Source organism: Saccopteryx bilineata, chromosome 2 (genome assembly GCF_036850765.1).
Source record: "Saccopteryx bilineata isolate mSacBil1 chromosome 2, mSacBil1_pri_phased_curated, whole genome shotgun sequence".
Taxonomy (NCBI): domain Eukaryota; kingdom Metazoa; phylum Chordata; class Mammalia; order Chiroptera; family Emballonuridae; genus Saccopteryx; species Saccopteryx bilineata.
In genome coordinates this window covers 225,350,517-225,367,508 of record NC_089491.1, presented here as the reverse complement: position 1 = coordinate 225,367,508, position 16,992 = coordinate 225,350,517, and positions in this window count along the sequence as shown.

Sequence of the window (16,992 nt, the reverse complement as noted above, 5' to 3'; positions counted from 1 at the left end):
CTTACAGGGTACCTAGTAGCCAATGGCCCCAGAAGCATAGCAAAGATTCACTCATTGATCCTCACATTGGGCCACCTTCGGGGTAAGGCGCAGGCACACACGGGTTCCCCTCCCCACTCTTGGAGATATTATAGCACAGAGAGGAGACTCCAGACATTGAAAATAACTGGTCGAAAGGAGGAAACACCATAAATGAGTGGACCAGATATTTAGATAAATTTAAGCAACTCTGAATTAAATTTTCAGTTTTCCTTGACTGTGATTTTAGTATCTTTGCCATGTAGATTAAGGTGTATACACACATGGTACTTTGAGTGCAGTATGATCCTCTCTCCCTCGCTTAGAGCCTCAGTCCTCATGTATCATCTGGAGAAAGATGAACACAGAGAAGCATAGTAAAGAAGCGCAGAGCCTTTGCACTGGTAGCTCGGAAAAGGATCCCCTCACTCTCGGGCTTGGTTCTGTTTCCTGTCACTACAATCTAAGGGTCCAACATTTCACCGTGTGGCAGAAGGAAGACTTTTAGTCTCTCATCTTGGCTCTCTTTCTTACTAGGTTTTCCTTTGCCTGATAAGCATTTGAAGTTACTGGTTTTGAATCCAGATTATCTTATTATAGTTTTGTGGGGTGGGATTTTTATTTTTCAACAAAAGGTACTAACATTTCGATTTTTGATTTCCATGTTCTGCAGTGCGCACTCAAGTTTCAGCCTTTGACCCTGGGGGTAGGTCCAAGGTGCACTTGATTTTCTTCCCCTGGGAAGACTTCCACGTGAAGGTCCAAAGCTTAGCATTTCACTTCTAATGGATCAGCTATGTACACTTTGCCCTTTGTGAATTTCAGTTTATCCTTAATCAAAATGACCTGCTCACCAAGCAAACCCTGGGCCAGTGAACAGCAACGAGAGGTGGGTGTCTCAGAGCAAAGCGAAGAGTTCCCAGAGTCAGAACGTACAATGAAATCCTAGGATGAGAACTTCATTGGGATTTTGAAGAATGGAGTGAACTTCTTGAGGCATTCGTATTTGTCAGTAAATTCTTTTTATTACTAGGTTGTTTCTATTTTTTTTTTTTTTCAAAAAGAACCTCAAATGAAATCTTTGTCTTCAGAGTAGGGAAGGCGGTAAGAAAAACGTAAAAATTAAAAGCTAGTTGTTGATCCACACTAGTTTTTACATAAAGGCACTTTTCTCCGTGGAAAAGAACTTCTCTGCAGGGGAAAAATATGGGTCGCTCAGTCTTTACGTTACAGCAGACGCGATCATTCGTCATCCTCTCCCGGCTTCCCAGCAGAACCCATTTGCGTCTTTAAGAAACACTGATGGATTAAGTCCAATTTTTTTTTCTCCCAGTTTTCCCGCTAAATGCTTTATGAGAATGAAACGTGAGGCAGAAATGCAGTTGCAGCCTTTCCCCTGCACTCTCATCCTCCGTCAGCTCTCCCGTGGGACTTGGTTTCCTCTCGGCCTGACACGTGCGTGGGTGGCTGCCTTCATCCTGGCTCTCCAGACCACCGGTCCATTAATTCTGCCGGGTAAAAATAACCCTTTGACGTTAGTGATTTGTAGGTGTTCGTCAGTGATTTGTAGGATGCTCCCAAAATTGGGGATGGAAATTTTTATTTTTCAATCGGTCTGTTGCTGGTGTGTAAAAATTAAAGATGAAGAGAAAGTTCTTGATTAGCATTGATAGTGAATTCCTAATACAATGACAAGAATTGGTTGTGTAAGTGAAGGGCGTCATAGATGCATGCGTATAAAAGCTGGAGGTGCCATGTGTGTATGTAAAGGCCACAGAACCCTGACTGTCATCCCAGAATTAGGAATGCCAAGCGTGCTGTGTACGCAGGACATGTGCTACATTCAGTGATGTTAGACCTGCATTCTCTATGGATTTCATTGAGATGCCCTAAATGCCCTGTGCTCATTTTTAATCAATTACAAATTACAAAACTGCATGGGCAATTAGAAAAATAAAAAACCTTCAAATTTTACTGAATGTCTTTTTTATATTTATTTATTAGAGAAATGACTCACAGAATCCCAAACTATGCCTTTCTCTAGGAGATCAAAAAATAAAGGTCCCTTCCTTTGGAAGCTACGGTTTTCATATAACTGGTCATAGAAAAAAAGGGGTAATCTAAAACAATATTTTCTTGGCTTGCCCAATTAGTAAGAGTGTATTTCAGCCAAACACAGGGGACCTTGGATACCTCTGTACAGTGTATTCGAGCCTATCTTTCAAGGGGAAACCTAAAATGGTGGGCTTAAAGGCCCCCTCCATACGCTAGAGCTCTGACGCCCAACCCCTGCTGCAGAATTAAACTGAGGCTTTTGCATCTCTGACCCATACTGGATGGGCAAAGCCAAAGACAAAGGAGTCAGCCTAAAACTCCATTACCAAGCTTTTTGGTTTAACAGTTCCCACCGCACGATCTTTATTTGAGACCAAATCTTATATAGTCTCCAAGCCTTCCCTCTCCTTAAGATATTCAAAAATACGCAAGTGTAGAACTTGCTCAAAATTAGACCCCAAGGGGGCTACTACAATCAATTATAGAGTACCTACTTCTTAAAAAAAAAGTCAGAAGTTATGGACTGGGCTAAAAAATGAGACTTCTTAGCTTATTGTTACTATTATTGTCATTATTGCAAATGTTCTTAATATTATTGAGATTGTTGAGAAAGTAGAGAGCTTCCAAGAAGGTGCTTGAAGGGTAGTTCAAAGAAAATGTTTTGGATTTTTTTCCCCATTCACAGTAATTCGACATTTTTTTCATCTGCATTCAAAACCTTAAGAGTAAGGATGTTGTATTGGAACAAATCATTGCAGGAAATATGACTGTGTCAGGGGCTTTTTACAATAACAAGCTTCCAGAACACAAGAGGAAGCTGTGTTCATGTGCTGACCGCGTATGAAATAGCAGTCAGGAGGGGAAGGCAGGAGAACAGCCAACTTGGATCTATTTTTGAAGAATTATTTCTGTAGGGTGTCATGGAATTGTAAGTTATGAAAAAAAATGCTTTAGTAAACAAGACTTCTTGATTCCAACAGGACCCACTCCAAAATACCACTTAATGAAATTCAAGGGAATGTTATGAAAATTAAAATTCCAAATGACATGCAGACTTTACAAGCAAACAATCCCCTTCCTTGTCAATTCTGGCAGCATGCAGTTACCAAAGTCTGGACCATGCCTCAGTCCCCTGCCACATACAGCTCGACGTCTCATCATCACACTGTGGTGGCACAGACGAGTGTCCTCGCTCTCCTCTGATTCTAAAACCAGTCTCATATTTGGATTTGCCTTAGCAGAATAGGGACTAATGTTTCTTAAGATTGAGCTACTACTTGGTGCCTGTTGGAAATCTCACACTAAGTGATAAGTATACCCTGTCACCCCAGAGCCCAGTCATACCACTTCAGCTTTAATCGTGTGTTTCTGTGTTCTTCGAATTCATACCTCCATTTGTCACATCATTTCTTCTTTTCATATGTAGCACCATCATCTTTCTGTGCTTGTATATGGCATCACTCTAATCTGTGAAACAATAGAAAATACAAATACAATAAAGCTATTTCCATCGTCTTGAATACCTGTTTATCTCATTGGAATGGCGAGGGTATTATTATGGTGCCCTGCGGAGGTGAAGCTAACCTTTCCTTGGAGAACCCAGACATAAAGTTATTCCAAATGGCTGGTTCCAATGATGGTTCTTGGGGAAGGACTCCCAAGAACCTAAGATGTTATTTTCCATATGTGCCTAAAGACTGCATTTTGCTTTCTTTCTAATCAACAAAAAGAAGTGAAATCCCTACCTCATCTCTCTCTTTCTCTGTCTTTTTTTTGGGGGGGGGCTTGATGCTCTATTGATAATTTTATTTTAGTCAGCGATTCAAGATCAAGTAATTCTTTAACAGTAACCTTTCAGCACCTCATTGCTTAGCAAAGTCCCCAACAGTCCAGAGCTTTTCTATTCTGAGACACTAAAAGGAAGAAAACACGTGCTTACGTAAGATTCAAAAACACCAGGATGGGTGTGGTTGCAAAGCAACACGACTATTTAGAATTCACACAGCAGAAACGACACCCAAGGGCAGACGTTGTCCTGGAAACACTTTCTTGGGGAACGCCACACACACACAAGTGGTGGCCACAGCTCCAAACTTTCTTCCAGTGTCTCTTTGGGAACCTGCTTTTTTCAGAATTTTGGCTCATTCATTACATTTTCAGTGGTGGCAAGACTCTTTGAGAATATAAGAGTAGGAAATTAAAAAAAAATTTTAAATGATCATATAGTCGAAAGTCAAGTCTGAGAATGTGGTCTGAGAAAAAAAATTACTTCCAGAAAAGGCACAGTAATCTGGAATATAGTAATGAGGCTCATCAGTAGGATATGTTTTATTAATTTTCATTTGTATGGGATTTTTAGACATATTATTTTCTACTCTATTAAGTCAAGCATCTGCTTGCCTTTATGAGGTGACCATGGCTGAGAACTGAGCTGTCCATATTCAAGAGCTAAGACAGCTTTGTTTTCGGCCCAAAATGAGACTCCACTATGGCCTCGGGACTGAGAGTATGGGAATTTGTCATAAGAGCATTGGCTTCTGGGCTAGGAACACAGCATCCTGGAAGCCATCAGCCTCTTCTCAGGCATCCTCAATTTTGTTCACCTGTCTTCAAAAATGTCAAACAAATAAGTTTAATGGTTAAATTTTTCATGCAGAAGTTTCTATTCTTCCCCAAATCTGAGTTTTCCCCCCAAATTTTCTACCCTTTATTAATTTGAACATAATACTTCCATTATAATGCTTAACATGCAGCATATCTGAATATCCCAAATGTGTTTTCACCGGTCCCAAGGACCGCTGTCTCTATCTTCCTTGGTTTGCGTCTGTTGAGTCTGTCAGACACCCATGCTTTCAGTAGTCGCCCTTCCTGTGCACTCACTGTGTACATGGGATGGAAAGACCGGCCACAGTTTGCTACAGACAAGGCTCACTGTTTCACATCAACACAGAATACTGTGTGCTTTTCTCTGCCCCGCCCCCACCATGAGTCATGCTGACCGGCTACCTGTGAAGCATACTGCCTCTTCTGCACATACAAGCCACACACACACCCCCTCACGACTTCTGGTCACATCTTGGATTTGCAACAAACAATCAATACATTTCCAGGATTCTACATGCTTCAAACAACTTCAAACACTTAATAGTCCATTTTAGACCCAATGCAGGAGATAGGACACTTCTAGTAACCTATACTTCATGGGAGAATACCCGAAAGAAAGCCCACTGAGGTTCAATGTGTCACCCTGTATGGCTCAGTGAGCCAGTGTGGTGAGCTAGGTCTTTCTGTTCCCATGGAGTGTGCCAGCCCCTGAATTTACAACATGGGACACTCATTGTGGTGTTGACCTCTATGTGAGATGGGTCAAAACCAGGGCTAAAGCAATGGAAGGATGGATCCCCCTGGGGAAAATGTGAGGCTGGGAGGCTGCAAGTGTTCCACGAAGGGCCAGCATGCTGCCAGAGGTCTGCCATCCAGGAGCTGAGCACATGGAATAAGTATCCAGAAGGTACAAATATATGAAGCAATCAGTCTAGAAGGGAAGGGCAGAGGGGTATAAATTCCACTCATCAAGATTGAAACCAGAGCCACAGCCTGCTGTAGGCATACCAGGACAAATAGTTGGCCAAAGAAGAGACACGGGGTGTCCAGGATTAAGAAATCTCCGAGAGGGTCGTGATGACCAAGCAAATGAACCTGGTATGGTTCAATGTTTCTTACGTTTATCATGATTGTGTTGACGGAAGAAATGTCCAAACTTGTAAGAAATTTTTATGAGTATGAGTATATTTGAGCCAAACTGATGACATATGCCAGGGAGAGAGGTCTCAGATGATCCAGACACTAAGTTGTCAGTTTTTTTAATGCGTTTGAAGTTAAGGAAAAAACTTAAGAAAGATAAGGGTGGGAGAAAACACGGATTACAAGATAGTGAACAAGATTATGCGCTCTCTTGAGGGTGGTTGTATAGCTTATTACAAAGTGTGTCAAGTTAGAGGCACAGAACCAATGGACAGGGCTTGATTAAGGCGAAGATAAACTTTTTACTAAAAAGTTATGTGCCTGGGGTGGGCTACCCACCACAACCTGCCCAGTTAGGAATTTACAATCAGATCACTCTGTGAGGCTACCTTCCATAAAAATATTTTTTTTCTTTGTCCATAATTGCATCAAATCTCCTTAAAACAGGGAGGCATTGTTAGGCTCCCTGATAAAACTGAGGCTCAGAGAAGTTTAGTGATTTACCCATGTTACATTGCTAGTAAGTAACAGAGCCAGACACCAAGGGAAACTCAAAACGCAGAGCAGGCTCAAAGGGAGTCTCTCGGAGCTGACCATGGAGGCGGGTTCTGACGAGTGACGGATGGGCTGACACTGGGAAAGACTGGGCTGCAAAGACCTCCGTTTCAGGGGCAGATGGGTACAGGGAGGGGCCCACCGGAGGAAGTGCCCTAAGAATGCACAACAAAGGATGAGCTGCAGGGAGTGATGATTCAGGAGCAGGATCCAGACCCAGGGCCCACATCAGAGGGAGGACCTGTTCCCAGGAGGGATCAGTGAAGAGAGGAAGCCAGGCAAAATCTTATTTTGGGGACAGAAGATTAAGGTTGGAACTCGAGCACAAGGACTCTGGCCAAGATAAGAAAGGAAATGGGTAACATACTGGGGCTTCGTCACAGAAAAGATGGGTTGAAGGAGAGCAGGACCAGGGCCAGGCAGACTGGGTGGGGACACAGCATCTCCACTTCCCCTGAGCCTGTGTCAGAGCAGGAAGCCACAGCTCCTGCATCCATCAGGGATCCCCAAGGCCCAAGACGGGGGCCAGGAGGCAAGTACACCCTTACAGCCATAGGTGTGTATTCATTGTCAGATAAAGTGGTTCCTTGCTTCAATTAATATTTACTCAGCCAAACTAAACTACTTAACAATCACCTGATCGCCAAGCCAGGTCCTTAGAGCATTGTGACCTCCACATTCGTATTGATTTGGCAATGTTCATTGCACTAAGATGAAAGCAAATTCCTGGAAGAGCCACATGATTCGTATCTTTCTCTAGCGCTGCCGTGACACACTGCCGAAAACTGGATGGTTTAGCTCATAACTCTGGAGGTGCGAAGCCTGAAACCAGGTGTTGGCAGGGCCACAGCTTCTCCAAAACCTGCAGGGAGGGTCCTTCCTCACTCCTCCAGTTTCTTCTCAGCTGTGGCAGCATAATTCTAGTCTCTGCACATTGTCCTTCCTCTATGTCCGCCTCCATGTCCACATTTCCCCCTTTTATAAGGATACCAATCATATTGGATTAGAGACCACTTCATGGGCTCACTTGAATTGATTACCATTGCAAAGACTTTATTCTCAATTAAGGTCACATGTTGAGGTCCTGGGAGTTAGAAATCCCACATACCTTCTTAGGAGGATACAATTCAGCTGATAACACTACTCTTCCCTACCCATGTGAACACCGATTGTCTACACTCAGCCCCCCTCCTGGTCTTCTCCTTGGAAGACATAAGGGCTCCCCCTCAGTTATGGTCGCTGTCATGAATGGACATACAAAGCCAACCTTTTAGCCAGTGTCCCATCCTAGCTTGATCATTGCTGCACAGAAGCTATGCCAGTGGACATGCTTAGACGCTCCTTCGGAGAGGGTCCCTGGGTCCCAGCACAGAGAGCAAAGAGTTTCTTCCCTTGGAAATTGTCTCCACTGGTCCGTACACGGGAAGACTTTGGAACCCTGGTTTTCAAATGTTCAGATGCTAATTTTAACCTCCACAAATTAATCGTGTAATAGGCTTTGCCTCCCAGCTGCTATCATCAGGACCTTATTGATTTCACAAGACTTAAAAGTGTTTGACTTTTAGATGCATTTCATAATTCTGTGCCTGTCTTTTTTTTTTTTTTTTTTTTTTTTTGGCATTTGTGTCTCTTACTACAAAGGCTGGGAGGACCCCTCTCTGCAACTAAGGCAGGCTCCACGAAGGTGTCTCTGCAGTCATCAGCAGTGCACAAGCTGACGCATGCCTGTTGGGTCCTCCCACGCTTACATCATTTTGTAAAATCAGGTAGCATTGTGCTGTTGCAAGAACAATGCTCTTACACATTGTCTTCCTCTCAAAACTATTTTCTCCTCCAACGCTGAGAACCTGAGACCCATGTGCACCTTCTTCCGCTTCCGCACCGCCAGCCCCTCACCCGCCACCAGTCCACACCACCCCTAAATGGCACTCAAATCAGTTTTTCCTCTTCCCTTGGAACTGCGGTTCCCTTAGTGCAGGCCACATCTCCCCCCATCTGGTTTTTGAAAAGTTTTACGCTGGCTACACTGCCTCCAGTCTCTCTGCCTTTGAGCCCATTCGCCCCTCTGTGCACAGAGAGGTCCTTCTAAAATGGGTGGTATTAAAATCTGACCATACTGCTCCCTTCCTCAAGAGCTGACTTCACACACATGAGGTGAGTGGCTCCCCTTGATCTTGGCCCCGAGTCCCTTCTGCCATGTCATCCCTTACCCTTGCATTCTATCTTCAGACACCCTCAACTCTCAGCAGTTCTCCGGATGCTTGCTCCTCCTTCCAGCCTCCAGACCTTTGTTACACTTCTCCTTCCCTCTGAGAAGTCCCCAGCCTGCTGCTGCTGGGTCTGCCAGCTACCTTGTATGAAGGGCTTTCTTGACCATGCCTCTGGTGCCCCTGATGAACTCCTGGGCACTTTATAGACCCCCATGATGCATAACGCTCCCTCTCAGAAGGCTTTCCTGCTAGTGTGACAGAGCTCACCACACCTCTGGATAATACCCACAACCACACAGCTGGATCTCTGGGCCAGGCCTTGACTCCAAGCTGTTCCTAGGTTCTGACTCCCATAGGTAAGTGGCTGAACACTGTTTCTTGTGATAAGACTAAAATGGGGTAAGGTGAAATAATGAGACGTTTGCTTGAAGTGAAAAATATCAGGAATGCTAAAAAGCTAAGTAATAAAGACGATGGTTTTTATTTTTGTTTTTGTTTTGTTTTGTTTTTGTATTTCTCTGAAGTGAGAAACAGGGAGGTGGAGAGACAGACTCCCACATGCACCCAACCGGGATCCACCTGGCATGCCCACTACGGGGCGATGCTCTGCCCCTCTGGGGCATTGCAACTGGAGCCATTCTAGTACCTGAGGGTGGAGACCATGGAGCCATCCTCAGCACCCGGGCCAACTTCGCTCCCATGGAGCCTTGGCTGTGGGAGGAGAAGAAAGAGACAGAGAGAAAGGAGAGAAAGGAGGGTGGAGAAGCAGATGGGCGCTTCTCTTGTGTGCCCTGGCCAGGAATCAAACCTGGGACTCTCACACGCCGGGCTGTCACTCTACCACTGAGCCAACCAGCCAGGGCCAAAAACAATGTTTTAAAGCAGAATTTTTAAAAATCAAAATTAATGTCAAAAAACCCTAATGATGAACAGACTATCAAAATTTTAAATAATAAAAAAAGAATCAGTAAGAGTGCTCAAAGAAAAATTTATGGTTTCAGAGGTTTATTTTAGGAAGAAGATAGGTCTAAAATTTTGGATTTAAGCTCCAGCCTCAAAAAGTTATAAAAATAAAAGTAAACTGAAAGCAAAATAAATAGAAGAAAATACTAAAACAAGAAAGAAATCAATGACATAGAAAATGCACAAACAATAGTTTTGTTTATGATTTCAAAGTGACCTTACCTCGGAGATCAGGTATCTATACTGAGAAAAACGCATGAAAGCCACCACCCAAGGACTCTGCAGAATGAAGAAAGTCAGGTCAACCTCTGAGACGAGTTCAAACTCATAGAAAACCACAGGCATGGGGGAAGAGTTTAGTCATCTTTTCATCCTGGCCCTAAGGATAGTTGCAGCTGTGGTGTGTCATAGGTCAACTAAAACTCCAATGAAAAGTCACCATTTTCTGGTTCAGGAAGAAAGGGAAGGTTCCCAGGGCAACCAGAGTTACTGTAGGGTGGGGAGAAACCAAGAAAGGAGAGAGCATGGGATGGGAATCTCTAATTCTGTGCATAAACTCTAGAAAAGCCTGTGGGTGACCACTGAACCATACACACATGGGGCTGACTGCAAAGTCCAACCTGAGAAGCGGCTACTGCATAACCAACTACAGATCAAGTTTAAGTTTAGCTCTAACCACGTCGATTGCCTGCTGAAGGAAAAACATCAGCACACTTCAGGAGAACAGAACTCAGCGTCTCTATAACATGTCATTAACAATGTTCAGGATTCAAGTAAAAAATTAAATAACATATGGAGAACCAGGAATATGTGACCTACCCTCAAGGGACAATTAACAGAGGTCAACTCTGAGATGACAGTGGTTAAAATTACGCTCAATAAGGTAGAGAAAATATAATGACAATGAATTAAAAAAATTAAAACCTCAACAGAGATATAGAATATAAAAATATGAAATTTTAGAGTAGAAAAAATATATATCTGGAATAAAAAATTTACTAGATGGGTTGACTAGCAGAATGAAAGTGAAAGAGGAAAGGATAGGTCAACTTAAATGCAAGTCAGTAGAATTATCCAAATTAAATAAGAGAGGAAAAAAAGAAAAATATTTAACAAACTCCAGCAACCCGAGGGATAATGCCAAAGGCAAATGTTTAGGCAGTCAGAGACCCAGGTGTTCCCTTCTTAGACATTACCCAAGTGAAATAAAAATATACATCCATTTAAAGACTTACGTGTTATTGTTCATAGAAGCTTTATTTCTAATAGCCAGAACATCTGTAAACAGCCTAAATGTCCATTGTAGGTAAACAGATAAAATGTGATCTATCCACACAAGGGAATGAAATAAAAATCATTGATCTCCTGACAACAATATAGATGAAAATAATCAAGTCATTGTGATAAGCAAAAGAAGCCAGACCAAAAAGGACGTGCTATATGATTCTTTCTATATACAATTCTAATATTTCCCCCACAATCTATGGTGATAGCAAGCTAAATAGTGATTGTCTGGGGTCAGGGGTGGAGAGACTGCAAAAGCTCATGAGGACATTTGGGGGTGACGTAAAGGTTCTGACATTTATCTGTGGTGATGTAATAGGTATAAACATCACCCAAAACTAAGTTCTAGAGTCAGGCTCTGTGACATAGTGCTTGCAGTTCATATCATGGTTTTGTGCCCTTTAAAGTACAGATGATAGATCTCAGATTAAGTGGTCTTACTAAAAACAAAACAAAACACTAGACTACAAAAACATTTTTTGAAATGATGGATAAGTTTAGTACTTTGATTGTGGTAATATCATCACAGGTGTATGCATATGTCCAAACTCTTTAAGATATAGGCATACAACTTTTGTATGTCAATTATACCTCAGTCAGCTAAACACACTCTCTCACACACCAGAAGAACTTATATGGGTACAATTATTTTCTCTGCATGTTACTATTAATAAACTGGATTAAAGAGTTAATATATGTTTTAGTTTCCAGCGAGCTAGTTGAAACGGAGATTCTGGTTCATTAGACCTGGATGGGTCCTGAGATTCTGCATTTGTGACAAACTCTCAGGTGACACCAAACTGCTAGCCCACACTTAAATTCCACATTTAAAGGGTCCTGAGCCCAAGACTCTTCCATCTAGGTGAGATGTAACTACCAAGCATTTTATGAATCCTCATCCCATGGGCGATGAGCAGTAACACCTTCCTCATGCTTGCTGAGCTGTGCCATGTCCCACAGCCTTACCCTGGATGTTGTTATCAGCCTGTGAGATTGCTAGGAACAGGAACCCTGGGCGTTTATTGAGCACATACTCAGTGCTGTTCTTGCAGCTGTTCGTGCAGTTACCATTTAATCCTCAGTGCAAAGGTGAGTACTATTATCACCCCAGAGCAACAGATGTCAAAACCAAAGTACAGAACATCTAAGGGACATGCCCAGTGCCATCCAGCTGGTCCTCAGAGGAGGCAGAGTCAAACCTCAGATCCCACACCTAATTGTACACGTGGCTTCTCCTCAAAGGAAACACTGCCTCCCCAGTAGGGTGGGTTTGGGCCCAAAAGTCAGATCACACCCAGAATCTCCCCACATTGTTCTTTTTCCTTTGGAAGGATTTAGTGCTCAAATATTGTTTGAGCACTTGTCACATACCAGGCTCTCTCCACAATGCAGTGGCTCTGGTAAGGCCCCCTGGCCCAGCATTTACCAACAGTGTCCACTCTCGGGCTGTTTGCCAAAGTGTTCCCTGCCATTCCTCCCCACCCCCTCCTTTCCCCCAGCACCAGTGTTGTGTTTCCACACTTTCCCCAGTGTCTCCTTGCACCACAGAGCCACACACGCTAGATGCTTCGGAGGACTTGAGCTGCTGTTTTGATTTCTCAGTATCAAGGGAATGCAGTGTGGTTTGGACATCCCCGCACCAGAGGAAATTAACTCGGACTAAAAGCATGATAGCTGTAAGTGAGACACGAGGCAGGAATGGCTGAAGTTTCCACCTACAGTTCCCGTCAAACACTTCCACCCAGACAGTCTCTAGGGACAAAGTTGACACCTGGGCTCCCCATCCACCCTCCAAAAAGACTCCTGGTTGGTATTGTAAAGCTTTAAAATGTCCTAGGTTCCCGTTGCCTCAACAACCCACAAACAGGCTGTGAGAGCCCTGTCTAGGTGACAGGTACACCAGGGTGACCAGACTGGCCCTGCTAGGAGTTTGCCTTCTTGACATCCCCTGACTGTGACCTAATGACATCCCCTCAAGCCTTTTGCCTATGTCTTCATCTGACCTCAGTAAAGGCACCTGCCTGTGGGTCCTCACTCTCTCAGCTCCTCCCAGGTGGCCCCCGACACGGCATGCCATGCCTCCCGCTCCAGGCCCAGTGTGGGACAGCTGTTAGGCTTGCTTGCTGGTACACCAGCTGTAAGCACTTTGCCTGATTAGTGCATGAGCACGTGGCAGTGCCACCTATGTGTGGCCTATATAAAGCTATGGGTGCTTGTGCTCTTAGAGAGATGGAGAATTGTGGATGGCAGATTGCCTGCCCACCACTGTGAGGGGCCCTTTTGCCCATTTTGCTGTTTGTTTGCCTGAGAGGTGGTTGCCCCTGACTGTGTGCTTGTCCACTGTTGTGAGACTTTATTAAATGGAATGGCTCAACCCTTTCTGGCTCCGCAGTTTTTCTACCATCTGCCCGAATCCAATGTGGACCTTCCTGGCCTCAGCCACCAGCATTTCAGCTAGTGAGTGTGAGAAGTCGCCTTCGTTCTCACACACCTCTCTGTGATATCCATGTCCACACCATGTCCACTGACCATCAAAAACACCCATTTTGAGTAACACGATTGTTCCCTACAATACATGATTCCTCACTTGGGCTGAGACAGCTCCAGGGCCCTAGAGGGAGTCCCTGGCAATGAGCCAGTAGAAGGTGTCCCAGGAACTCTGAGTGACGCACTGATGGTTTCCACTCCAGGACACGAGCCGATCAGAGCAGCTGGGGGACGGATTTCCTGAAACGAAAGGTCCTTGATGACAGAAAGAGATTAGCAATGAAGACTGAACTAAACCACGTAGCAAGAGCTCTGAATGCTGGTCTGCCCTGAGGCAAGGGCTGGACGGCTGACCTCTCAGAGCCTCTGGTGGCTAAGTCCACTGTCTAGCGCAGGGGCTCCAGTCCACAATCAACCAACAGCGAAGCTGCCCATGGGGATGTTGGCCAAGGCCACTTCCCAGCTGAGGGCAATGGGGCTTAAAAACAGCCTGGAGGAGATGACGTCAGAGTAATGGCGGAGTAGGAAGCGATACCGATAAATCTCCCCCAAAACTCAACAAGATCTTCAACCAGAAACAGAAAAACCTATACTTGGAGCCTCCAGATGCTTCACAATACACCCGAAGGTATGGTCGAGTGAAAAATTGGCTAAATATATAACCAAATCCTGAAGGAAATAGGGAGTAAGAAATGCTCCGCCTTCCTCACTAACCTAAACAGGGCGGCTTTCTCTGGTAACTGTGAATATAGAAACTGAGGCGGGCAAAGGGGGTGAATACATCCAGGCCGCGCACAAAAGGCCGAACCAGGCTGTGGCACGGAGATCCTAGCGGAGGAAAAACTGTTCCTGTGGCAAGCCGGGCAATACAAGCTAACACTCGCGCCAAACCCAAACAAAGAAAGACAAGCGGGGCAGCCATTTTACCCGTTCTCCTGGTTGGTGCGCAGTTAGTGGGCGAGAGATCTCTTCCTAAGCCCCAGAAGTGGGTGTCCGTGTTGCCCCACAGAGAGGCAGGGTCAGAGGCCTTTCTGTGGGCCGAAAGCAGAATCTCTGGGCAGCCCCAGCGCCCTGGGAAAGCCACGCACGGGAGGGAGCGAGAACTAATTCCAACGGTGGAAATTTTCCGTGCTGGTGAGGGTTTCACTCAGGGAAACGCGGCCGGCCTCATATCCTGGTGTGCGCGCGCAGATAGGTAGTGAGCGATTCCTCCGAGTGCCTCGGCAGTGCGCGCCCGTGTTATCGCACCGAGGGGCAGAGTCAGGGGCCTTTGTGTGGGCAAAAGCAGAATCTCGGGCCACCCCAGCGCCTTGCAAAAGCCGCGCACGGGGACGGAGCGAGAGCGAATTCTAGCGCTGCAAATTTCCATGCGGTTGGGGGTTTCACTCAGAGCGTGAGACTACTGGCCGGATATCCTGGTCTGCGCGCGCAGATAGTGAATGAGAGTTTCCTCCAAGCACCCCGGAAGTGGGTACCCGCCTGTGTTACTGGACAGAGTGGCAGAGCCAGAGGTCTTTGAGTGGGCGGAAAGCCCGCCTGATTATGCTAGCAGCTCTGACTGACTGAGCCTTACCCAGAGCCCTGTGCTGAGTGGAAATAGAGTGGGGAGTTGCCAGCTCTTTGAACCTCTTACTATCCAGGCAGAGGCAGCAACAACCCCATAGCTGGATTATCAGGCTACTAATTGAGGAAGGAAAGACTAGGAGAAAGGCACCAGGAACACGGACTCTCTCACTGTCGGAGCCTATGAAAGCTAATGAGCCTTGACTCCCAACGAGACTAAAGCACAATACATGACATTGCCATAGAGACTTACCAACTGCAAACCTCTACCTGAGCGTGCCAAAGGGGCAGAACCCGGGGTACAGAGTCACCGACCAGGAAGAGGGAGAGAAAAGAAAAAACAAGAAGATAACCTCTCAAAATCAAGAATAATCTGCAGACTTTATAACCTATCCCATTTTATTATATTTGTTCGTTTGTTTCTCTTATCTTCATTCTTGATACTTTTTTTCCTCCTCCAATTTGGCCGATTAACTCTCTGCCGGTCTTACTCTCTCCTCTCCTTGAACTACACTACCCATAAGTGTTACATCTCCCATTATCTTTTTTCTCCTCTTCCTTTCTCTCTATGAGGGTTGCACTCCAAAACCCTTAACTCTCTCTCTCTCCTTTCTTTTTTCTTCTTTTACTGGTTCCCTCTTTTTTTCTCTCTCTCTCTTTCTTTTCTCCCTCTATATTAGTTTCTTCCTTTCTCCTTTACATCTCCTCTCATTCAAACCTCAATAACAAACAAATTATCTTATCTGGGACTCAAACTTATGTTTGTGGCATTTTGGGGGTTTTTTACTTCACCTTTTTAACTCACTAGCAGTGCTCCCATCCCTGGCTCTCCATTTTATCTAGTTCTTGTTCCACTAAATACAATAGTATTTTTTTAATTTATCCCCCCATTTTTCTGTTCTCTTATTCCTCTCATCATAACTCTTAGACAACACCAACACCTAAAAGCAAATCATTTTATTCTTGACCCAAATTTTTTCCTTATTTGCTTTTTGTGGGTCCATTCCGCCCCCTCTTTTTTTTTTTCCTTTTTTTTTTCTTTTTTTTTTTTTTTGCCCCTTTATTACTTTTCCCCAATTCAGGACCTCCATCACAGGCATTGTTTGTTATAATTCACAGTTCACCACAAGATTTTCTCAAGAAAAAGGGGAGAGGAGAGGAAAAAAGGAGGGGGGGAATAATTTCCTTTTTTAAAAAATTATTATTTTATTTTTCTTTATTTCATTATTAATTTTTTTTTAAAAACAACTCTTTTTGATTTTTTATTTTTTTAACTTTTTATTCTTTATTAAATCTCATTAATACTATCAACAAAACCACCCTCAGATGCCATTAAGGAAGAGAAAATCGAATATCATGGATACAAAAGAAAGAGAGGTAACACAGCTAGATGAGGAAAAATCTATGGAGAAAAAATTTAATATGTTGGAAACCTTGGAGCTAAATGACAGAGAATTCAAGATAGAAATCCTAAAAATCCTCCGAGATATACAAGAAAACACAGAAAGGCAATTTAGGGAGCTCAGAAAACAACTCAATGAACACAAAGAATATATGTCCAAAGAAATTGAAACTATAAAAACAAATCAAACAGAGATGAAAAACTCAATTCACGAGCTGAAAAACAAAGTAACAAGCTTAGCTAATAGAACAGGTCAGATAGAAGAGAGGATTAGTGAAATAGAAGACAAGCAACTTGAGGCACAACAGAGAGAAGAAGAAAGAGACTCAAAAATTAAAAAAAATGAGATAGCCCTACAAGAATTATCTGACTCCATCAAAAAGAATAACATAAGAATAATAGGTATATCAGAGGGAGAAGAGAGAGAAAATGGAATGGAGAACATACTCAAACAAATAATAGATGAGAACTTCCCAAGCCTGTGGAAAGAACTAAAGCCTCAAATTCAAGAAGCAAACAGAACACCAAGTTTTCTTAACCCCAACAAACCTACTCCAAGGCATATCATAATGAAATTGACACAAACCAACAGCAAAGAAAAAATTCTCAAGGCAGCCAGGGAAAAGAAGAATACAACATATAAAGGAAGGCCCATTAGATTATCATCAGATTTCTCAGCAGAAACTCTACAAGCTAGAAGAGAGTGGACCC